Source organism: Herpailurus yagouaroundi, unplaced genomic scaffold, assembly GCF_014898765.1.
Source record: "Herpailurus yagouaroundi ecotype Mexico unplaced genomic scaffold, PumYag 213, whole genome shotgun sequence".
Taxonomy (NCBI): Eukaryota; Metazoa; Chordata; class Mammalia; order Carnivora; family Felidae; genus Herpailurus; species Herpailurus yagouaroundi.
Window position 1 is genome coordinate 1,421,948 of NW_024412444.1, and position 10,974 is coordinate 1,432,921.

Here is a 10,974-nt window from a genome sequence, read left to right on the forward strand (position 1 = left end):
TTTGAAATACTGTGATTTGCAAAATTATGTGTTTGTCATTACTGGTTTCTTCCTGCATTTCAACAGAAGCCATGTCAACATTGCCAGAACTATTTAGGAGGCTAGGCTGTTGTCCCATTAACATCTAAATTTACTGCATTTGTGTCCTTTTCAAACGAGATGAGTAAGACAAACAACCCCATCAACTCTTGTGGTTTCCTTCTGGTTTTCTATGACTATTAATTGTAACTCAAATCCTGCAATCGAGCAAATGGCTGAGCATGGGGAGGGGTGGGACGTACAAAATGTGATCTCCTCACTAACACTGAATAAAGACATATTCTGTCCCTGTGTGTTCTTGGCAGAAATTTGAGGAGAAATTAACTGCTCCTAATTGCTCATCAATTCCATTATCTCTTTTTATTTGTGCATTTGTCTCTTATTGACCAACTGCTATATGCCAGGGGCTGTGTAAGAACTTGGGATATGATAGTGAAAGTCCTTGGTCCCAAGTTGCTCACTGGGTTGTGAAAAATAGACATATAAGTAAAGGCACAAGGACATTAGAGCATTCAGAGTGCTAAACACTGAAGAGTTCAATGGGCACACAAAGGGGTAAATGGAGTTCGATGGGCACACCTTCAGCCTGGGGTAAAAAGAAATATTCTTAGAGATGGGGGCATCTAAGCCAACATGAGAAATACAAAGAGAGTTGTTCTAATGAATAACTGAACTGGGAGAAGACACTTCAGACAATGGGAACAACATAGGCTGAATTTGGGAAGACCCAACCCTGAGATGCTCTGATGCAGTAAATCTGAAATGAAACCCAGGACAATGTATTGTTAACAAGCACCCCAAGAAATATTAATGCAAGTGATTAAAAACGTTTAAAGAAAGTCAGAAGCAACATGGTAGTTTGAAACAGTTCGCATGTGGTCATCCTAGAAATTTTGGAAATATGTTCAGGAATCTGCACAGGACCTTTCTTGGCACCATTTACATAACTAAATCAAGTCATGTTGATTATGTATCTGCTGTGTGGAAGCATGGGAGCATAATGGGGTAGCTCTCAAGGTAGACCAAGGAGAGAGAAGTTCCAAATGAGTGGTACACACAAGAAATATACCACAAGAAGGGTAACATTAAAGAAAGGCTTTCTGGGCTGCACGACGCTGAACTAGGGCTTGTGGAAAGGGTACAATACAGAATAAGAGGGCACAAGCCGTTCCTGTAATAGAGATTTGTAATTTTAAAGTCCGCATCGAATCAACGTTTAGCTACTTGTTAGTTGTGACATTCAGCAAGTTGTATGACTTTGTTTCAGTTGCTTCATGTGTAAAATGGAAATGATAATTATTTCAACTTGGCAAGACTGATGTGAAAAACATATGATGTGATCTATCAAGTAAAATATATATGGGTTCTGGTACATAGTAAGTGCTTAGTAAATATCTACTGAACAAAAAAATGAAAACTAATTGTTATTTCTTTTCTCTCTGTGGCTTCTAACCTCAAAAAATATTTTTCTAAGCAATGACCTTATATTTAGCAATAATCTCTAAGAAACCTTATATGTTATTACAGAACCATGGCTCTCTTCAAGGGACTTTATGAGATCATTTGATTCCAGCTCTATATTTTACAGTAGGAGAGTATGGTGAAAAGGATACAGGTTTTGGGATTAGACTACCTAAGTTTGAATTGTAGCTCACTATTTACTAGCTCTGTAACCTTGAACATGTTTCTCGAACTCTTTTAGGCTTGGTTTATACAATAAAACGATGAATGTCTAACTCTTAGGATTATAAAGAAGCCTATGGATTCATTCACTCAAAAATGTGTGAACCGAGTACAGTTGACCCTAAACAATGTAAGGGTTAGGGGTGCTAACACCCCGTAGAGTTGAAAATCCATGTATAACTTTTGACTCCCCTAAAACAACTACTAATAGCCTGCTACTGACTACAAGCCCTACTGGTCACATAAACAGTGCATTGACACATAGTTTTTGTTATATGTGTTACATACTGGATTCTTACAATAAAGAGAGAAAAAAGAAAGTGTTATTAAGTAAATCCTAAGGAAAAGAAAATACACTTACTATACTGTATTTATTGAAAAAAAAAATCCACATGTGGACCTTCACAGTTCAAACTCATGTTGTTCATGGTTCAACTTTATTTACCAAATGTGAGAAACTGTGAGAAACTGGTCCAGGATCTGAAAATTAGCAGTGAACAAAAATGAGAGACCCCTACCTTCCTCAACCTTATACATAAAAGATAGCTATATTATTTCTCTAGAGATATATAATAAGTTTCTATAAACCTGGCTTAAAACAAAATTTATTTTCTCAGCCTGGAGACTAGAACACTGAAGTAAAGGTATCCTAGGACCATGCTCCCACCAAAATCTCTAGAGAAGAATCTTTGCTTGCTTCTTCTAGCTCCTGGGAATCGTCATGTTCCTTGGCTTACAGACCCATCACTCCAATCTCTGCCTCCATTGTCACATGGCATTCTCCTAATGTGTATGAGTCCAAATTTCTCTCATTTTATAAGGACACCAGTCATTAGATTTAGGGCCCATTCTAATCCACTATGACCTTATCTTAACTTTATTACATTTGAAAAGACCCTATTGTAAGATCACATTAACATGTCCCAGGGGTTAGGATTTCAACTGATCTTTTCGGGGGACACAATTCAATCCACAACAGTAGTTAATGAACAACTTGGCCACATAATTTTTGGCAGGCCATCCTAGGATCAAGCTTCCAGGAAGCCCTCAGTAAATGATAGCTAATATGGGGTGACATATTTTGGTCACATTTTTTCAGGTAAGTTTGGTGAATTTTGCATTGTTCATCAAAGATCAGAAAACTAATACAATGGAATTAGAAATCTGATAAAATAAATCCAAAGAAGGGTCTCTATAAACAGCAGTGTCTCCCAAAATTGGTTATTCACATGCCTTACGGCTTCTAAAAAATTTTAGGTATTAAGAGGACAATCTTTACTTTTAATAATTATGTATTTAACATGCATTAGAAGAAATATTACTAGCACTTAAAACCCACGATTTCACAAATAACATTTCTTTCAAGGTGTTTTATACAGAGCTGTCATTTAAAACAGTTAGGTGTTTGCCTTTCAGCCAGAATTGCCATCTTGCAATTCGCCAAAATGACCAACACGAAGGGCAAGAGGAGAGGCACCCCTCTCTCCAGGCCTTTTATAAAACATGGAGTTGTTTCTTGGACCATGTTCACGGGAATCTACAGGAAAGATGATACCGTAGACAAAGGGATGGGCACTGTTCAGAAAGGAATGCCCTACACATATAACCATGGCAAAACTGGAAGAGTCTACACTGTTACCCAGCATGCTTTTGGCATTGTTGTAAACAAACAAGTTAAGGGCAAGATTCTTGCCAAGAGAACTAATGTACATATTGAGCATATTAAGCACTGAAAGAACGAAGACAGCTTTGTGAAATGTGTGATGGAAAATGATCAGAAGAAGAAGGAAGCCAAAGAGAAAGGTACTTGGGTTCGACAGAAGCACCAGCTTGTCCCACCCAGAGAAGCACACTTTGTGAGAACCAATGTCAACGGGTCTGAGCTGCTGCAATCCATTTCCTATGAACTCATGGCATGGTAAGTGTTAAAATAAATAAAATAGCTCAGGACTGTGAAAATAAACAATTAGGCACTTGAGTGAATCAATTCATTAAAAAAATGACAGAAGAGTCGGTAAGTGGCTGTAGCGAAAAATACTGCAGTGGTACTTGGGTGACTCAAGTTTCAGACACGTCCTACTCCCACATGATGCTTCTTTCTTCATTCTGTCAAACCAACTAGCATCGATGGCTGTATGTCTTCACATGGATCCAATTTGCAGAATGCAAATTTTGGGACTTTCCCAGTTGGGGCAATGGACGTAAAGATGCAGTTTCTATCTTTATGTCACCTGCATTTATTTATTTATTTATTTATTTATTTATTTATTTATTTTTACTTATTTAATATAAATTTATTGTCAAGTTGGCTTCCATACAACACTCAGTGCTCATCCCAACAAGGGCCCTCCTCAATGCCCGTCACCCACTTTCCCCTCTCGCCCACCCCCCATCAACCCTCAGTTTGTTCTCTGTATTTAAGAGTCTCTTACGGTTTGCCTCCTTCCCTCTCTGTTTGTAATTTTTCCCCCTTCCCTTCCCCCATGGTCTTCTGTTAAGTTTTTCAAGAGCCACATATGAGTGCAAACGTATGGTATCTGTCTTTCTCTGACTGACTTATGTTTACTTAGCAAAATATCCTCTAACCATCAACACCCAAGAGGAGAAAGCAGGCAGCAACCTCTTTGACCTCAGCTGCAGCAGTTTCTTACTGGACACAACTCCAAAGGCAAAGGGATTAAAAGCAAAAAATGAACAAGTGGAATCTCATCAGGAAAAAAAGCTTCTGCACTGCAAAAGAAACCATCAACAAAACTAAAAGGCAACTGACAGAATGGGAAAGATATTTGCAAATGATATCGGACAAAGGGCTAGTATCCAGCTGCCTTTAAATTGATGATCACTTCTCTCAAATCCACATCTTAAATACATCTGAAGCTCAGTATCAAAACTTAATGATTAAACTACAATAATCAAGACTGTGTGGTAATGGCATAAGGATATACATGTAAATGAAAGGGACAGAATTAGGAATCCAGAAGACCTCCCACATTTATTGTCAAATGACTTTCAATAAGGGTGTCAAGATAATTCAATTGGGAAAGAATAGTCTTTTCAACAAATGGTACTGGGGCAATTGAATGTCCACATGCAAAAGAATGAAGCTGGACATCACTTCATCTCATATACAAAAATTAACTCCTCATATATAAGAAAAGAGTATGTTATCGTGTGTGTGTGTGTGTGTGTGTGTGTGTGTGTGTGTGTGTGTGTGTGCGTTCACACAAATATTTTATTCCATTCTGGAGGTTGTCTTTTTTCTTTCTTGATGGTATCCTTTGCTATGTTTTCTCCCCACCTTTTGTTACTTGTACTTTAGGTATCATACCTAAAGAACAATTGCCTAATACAAGGTCATGAAGATTTACACCTGTGTTTTCCTCCAAGTTTTAGTTCTTACATTTAGGTTTTTGATCTGTTTTTAGTGAAATTTTAAATATAGCATTCTCTCCATTTTGATTTATCTCAGAGGCTCTTAATTTCTCAATTTTTTTGAGATATTTATTTTGATGGAAATTTTGAGATAATGGTTTTGATGGATTTTAATAAGCTTGACAGTCTTTTTCTCTGGACACAATGAATATATCACCACACTGTTTCTAGCCTACATGGCTTCTGAGGAGAAATCAGTGATTAACCTTATCGATAATCCCTTTAAATGATGAGTCACTCTTCTCTTGCTGCCTTCAAGATTCTCTGTTTGTGTCTACCTTTCAACAATTTATGTTTTACCTAGGTGTGAATCTCTTTGAGGGTATCCTACTTGGATATCCTACTTGGAGCTTATTGAACTTCCTGGATGTGTAGATAAATGTTTTTCATTAAATTTGGAAGTTTTAGCCATTATTTCTTCAGCTACTGTTTCCACTTTCATCACTCCTTGTGGAATTCCCATTGTGTGTATATTAATATACTTGAATGTCCCTTGGGTCTCGAAGGCTCTGTTTACTTTTCTTTCTTCCTTTTCGTTTCTGTTCCCCAGACTGGATAACCTCAGTTGTCCTATCTTTAAATTCAATGATTCTTTCTTCCACCTGTTCAATTCTTCCACTGAGCCCTTGTAATGAATTTTTAAATTTCAGTTATTGTACTCTTCGAATCCAGAATTTCTACTTGGTTCTTTCTTTATATCCTCTATATCTTTATTGGTAGTCCCTATTTGGTGAGAAGTTATTCTTCTATTTTCTTTACTTTCACAAGCATGGTTTCCTTCAGTTTTTTGAACTTATATAAAATAGCCAGTTTAAAATGTTTATCTACTTAGTCTGGCATGTGGGGCTCCTTAGGGAGTTTAATCAATAGATTCTTTCTTGTGTTTGAGCTGTACCTTTTTTTTTTTTTTTTTTACAAGTGCACTCCTTAATCCCCATCAACAGTTGAACCCCACCCACCTCACCTCTGGTGAATCAGTTTGTTCTCTCTAGTTAACAGGCATCTTGGCTTGCCCTTCTCCTTTTCCCTTTGTTTGCTTATTTTGTTTCTTAAATTCTACATATGAGTGAAATCGTATGGGTTTTGTCTTTTTCAGACAGAGTGATTTCACTTAGCATAATGCTCTCTGGCTCCACCCATGTTTTTCTAAGTGGCAGAGTTTCATTCTTTTTCATGGCTGAGTAATATTGCACTATATATATACATCTTCTTTATCCATTCATCAGTGGAGCTGAGCTATACTGGAGTTGATGAGCTAGACATTCTTATTTCTTTGCATGTCTCATAATTTTTGTTGAAAACTTGACATTAAAATAGTGTATTGTAGAAACTCTGAAAACCATCATCTGCCCCCCCCCCCCCCCACAGGACTTGTTGTTGTTGCTGATCACTATTTATCCAGTAATGTTTCTGAACTAATTCTGTAAAATCTGCATTCTTTTCCTTATTTGGCCATCAAATTTCTGCTTAGTTAGTTTAGGGATTGCTAACTTGGAAACCAAGAGCCATCCTAGTCTTTGCTAGGGACCTCCATGTGCGTATTGGGTCACATTTTAATACTCAGTCAGCCACTTGACAACTTTACCTTAGTCTTTACTTCATGCTTTGCAAGGAACATCAAGACTGGCCAGAGGTTAGAGGTTAGGACATGTAACGTAGGTCTTTCGTAAGCATTCATGCCGCCCTGGGAATGTGCACAGCCATACCTATGTGCTTGTCTTCCTAAATTCTCAGAAATATGGGAGAGTTTTCCAAAGCCTTAATAGACTCCTCATTTCCCAGTTCTTTCTATTAAGTTTTTTTTTTTTGGGGGGGGGTAGCCTATTGTTTGCTGCAACCATCATCCAGTGCCTCAGGCAACCACAAAATTAAACAATCACCCCTACAGATTTTTGAGAAATGTCTCAGGAAAAAGTCGTCAATAAGGCTTTCTTCAGTGGGTGAGCTGTAAGTCAGGTCAAAGAAAGCCAGCTTCATAACTGGGGTCATCCTAGGAACTATCAAACAGGTGAAATAATGCTAATTCTCTAGGAATGTGGCTGTGAGGCAACTCTGACCATATTCTGTCTCCTTATTCTCTCAAGATTGTGGTCTGCTGGTTTTCAGTGTTACTGTGGAGCTGTAGAGAGGGAGATGGGAGGGGAGCAAGTTAAAATATCACAAAGCTCACTCTTCTTAGGAAGATTTACCTGTTTTTCTTCAACGAAAATTCTCCAGATTGCTGCAAGCCTTTGTTAGCTTTTAAAATTTTGAAAAACTTTATTTGGACAATGCTGTCCAGTTTTCTCACTGCTTTTATAAAGAAAACTTTCAAAAGTCCTTATTCATTTTCAATGACATCCCCTCTGTCCTTCTTTCTTTGTCTATAAGTGCAAGGTTGGCTTCTAACCAGCACTATGCTAAGTTGTTCCTCTTTTTTTTTTTTTTTTTTTTTTTTTAATTCTGCCCCTTCTTTTTACTCTGGAAAATACAAAGTATCATAGTTGGGTAGAGACACCGGTGTCAGATTTGGTAAGTGTTGAGAAGATGAGGATCATTGAAGGGTAATGATCCTTGAGGATCATTTTTATTAATTTTGTCCCATCCCAGATGGTGATTACTCCACTTAACCGTGTTGTTATTTTACACTAAAATAAAGCTGTCTACTAAAGCACATACATTAAATGACATCCATGTCCTGATGATGAGAAGAATATACATAATGAGACCATCACAGATGCTAAAGCTGAAGAATACAGGTTGAGTGCTTCCTTTCCAATCACATCAAGAAACATGGTTCCTCAGACTATCTTCACCTCACCAACAACCCACCTTTCAACTTTTACCCCATTCCCCTTCATCTGGGAGTCCTTTTTCCAAAGAAACATCATTACTGTTATTGTTTTAATCAACTGGTGAATGTTACTAAATACAGGAAATAGTCAAATATCAAAGCTCCGCTGCGATCTTAATGCTGGGCAGTTAGCTAGGTTCACTCACTAGATCAGTGACTCATTCTTTCACCTTATCTGACAAAGTTGAATATTATTACCTGTTACGAACCTTTGAGGTCCTCGGTGCAAACTCACATTGTGAATTTTGAGTAACAAAGACCAATACTTTTACACAAACTGCAGAGACTTTTACAAATGTTTTCTCGAAAATGAAACAGCCAGTGATTCATAAGCGCAAAAGTAGAATTCACCAGCTGTTTCATATGCCCTTTCCCATCAGGCTTGACCTTTTCTTCACTGCTTCCCCAAATTCCAAATTCTTTCCTGCCTGAGGGGAAGGAAAAGCATTTTCTCCTGCCAGCGACAGACAAGATGCTGCAGAAGCAACAGCTGGCCAGAAGTGATTCTACCTTCCCGCGGAGCAAGCCAAGTCAGAGACGTGGATCATTATGTTTCTAGGTGAAAATCCCAGACTGGTAATTCTTTGGGCTTTTTTTAACTTCTTTTATTTGATGAACATTTAGCATGCCATCTCTCTATGCTCAAAGGTGTAACATTTATGCAACATAACCAGAAATATATCTGACCAAATAGAATGAAAATTATTTCAGCTGAGGCTACAACATCAACATTAATACGAAACCCATGCCACAGTCCCTTAGTGCCATTAACCCATAAAAACATACACAAATTAAGGATGGTTATGGTTCTGAGGTCTCACTGGCAGTTGGGAAATGGGACTTTGTGTTGTAGCCTAAGAAATATTCCTTAAGTGGATACCTAGTGTTCCAAATTTGACCAGTTTTTGGTCACTTTAAAGAATTTATTTACCACTTATTACCTCAGTATCTATGATTCAGAAACTTTCAGTATTTGGGTCTTTTTCACCTTACGGCTAAAATGTGAACAAAATTCATTTGTTGTTGTTGTTGTTTTTATTTTTTTAAATTTTTTACTGCTTATTTATTTTTGAGAAAGAGACAGAGGGTGAGCAAGGGAGGAGTAGAGAGAGAGGGAGACACAGAATCTGAAGCAGGCTCCAGGCTCTGAGCTGTCAGCATAGGCCCGACATGGGACTCGAACCCATGAACCGTGAGACCATGGCCTCAGCCGAGGTCAGACGCTTAACCCACTGAACCACCCAGGCGCTCCTCATTGTTTCTTTTTTAAACCGTTGTGTTAAGTGAGGGCCCCTAACCACTATCCCAACCAGGGAGCAGCTCCAGAATTTCCCGACTGCTCAGTGAGGCTAGTTTGACCTGCTGAAGACAAAGCCACCAGTACAAGTGGTGAGCGCTCCACTGGACACATTTGCCCGTCTCTGCGTATGGCCAGAAACATCTGGCAGGGACAGAAACTCACAGCCACCTTGCTCACAGTCGCAGACTGTTCCTGAACCATCTGAATCTGGCTGGAGAGGAAGCACAAAGCAACGTCCTAGCCACTTAATTTTAATTCAACAGGGAGATAAGGAAGTAATGACCTTGCTTCTAATGTGAGTTCCAAGAAAGGAGATGAATAAATTGCCTCTCCTCTATCCAGACCACTATTAATTTATACAAATACTGGTCAGTTAAATTAGATTACACTTGTAAAGTGCTTGGCTCCAGGGCCTGACACATAGTGAGGCTTACAGTAAATCTTAGTGGCAATTAATAATAAATCATATTCTGAACTAGTTAATGATATTTTGCATGCATTTAAAATTTCAACAGAGAAAATGACCTCAGTGCAAAGACACCAACACCAAGTGTTCCTTTAAACACATCAGGTATCATGTAATGTTTCACATGTCTGGAGAGGCTGGGTGTTCTGCTTTTGCACATGTATGAATATCATATATGATTGTGTTTGGGAAAGACGGAAAGAACACCGGCAACTATACAGGTGAGGGGTTGAAAGCCATATGATTATCTAATTAAAGTGATATGTGACATACCTGTTACTTATTTCCTTTGTGGACAATGTAGAGCCAATGAACCAACAACATTTGAATCTTTGAACAACCATGGAGTAAGCAATGAGATACTACTTTGTCTCAATATCCTTTGTGTAAGAACCCTAAGTGAATTTCTGTTTTGAGATTCATTTCAGAAAAATCGTTGCCTTTGTAGATTAATATATCTGCTTTCTATTTTCAGAAATCGCTTGAGTCACTTGTTATCTTTCTTTTGTTGCTTTAACAGCTTTATTGTTATACCTAAGTTTATCACCCAGGTGGGTAGAATCTGCTCAACCAATATATGCAATGCTAAAAACATCGACTCCTTCTGCCTTCTCCAGATGGTTTGGAGATGTCTTACCCTACCCAGTGTTTGAAATTGCCTTAGTATATAAAGGTATAAAGAATGGCATAAAATAGCATTTATAAGAGAATAATGTGGCATAATGGTAAGTTGTGCTATTCATGTTTAGAAAACCACTTTTGGGGCTCTTGGGTGGCGCAGTCGGTTAAGCGTCCGACTTCAGCCAGGTCACGATCTCGCGGTCCGTGAGCTCGAGCCCCGCGTCAGGCTCTGCGCTGATGGCTCAGAGCCTGGAGCCTGTTTCCGATTCTGTGTCTCCCTCTCTCTCTGCCCCTCCCCCCTTCATGCTCTGTCTCTCTCTGTCCCAAAAATAAATAAACGTTGAAAAAAAAAAAAAAAAGAAAACCACTTTTACCAGTTATTTGCCTCTTTAGTTTCTCCATATCCATTTGTCCAAAGACAAAGGTCTTTGCTCCTACGTTTTGCTGGGTTGGTATGCCCGCCCCTCCCCCTTTTCTCTTCGGATACAAGCCAAGTCAAGTACCATATCCTTGGCAGATCTTTAACCTATAAACAGCTCATGTCAATTACTATACTTCTGTCCCTCCACCGAGAGAGAATTGCCTGGGAGAACATGTGAC

The 10,974-nt window shown here is 38.6% G+C and overlaps 1 pseudogene; it reads left to right on the plus strand.

Annotated features, from left to right (window-relative positions):
• The first annotated feature begins 3,164 nt into the window (after positions 1-3,164).
• Positions 3,165-3,644, plus strand: LOC121016723 (60S ribosomal protein L21-like; annotated as a pseudogene).
• Positions 3,645-10,974: the final 7,330 nt, after the last annotated feature.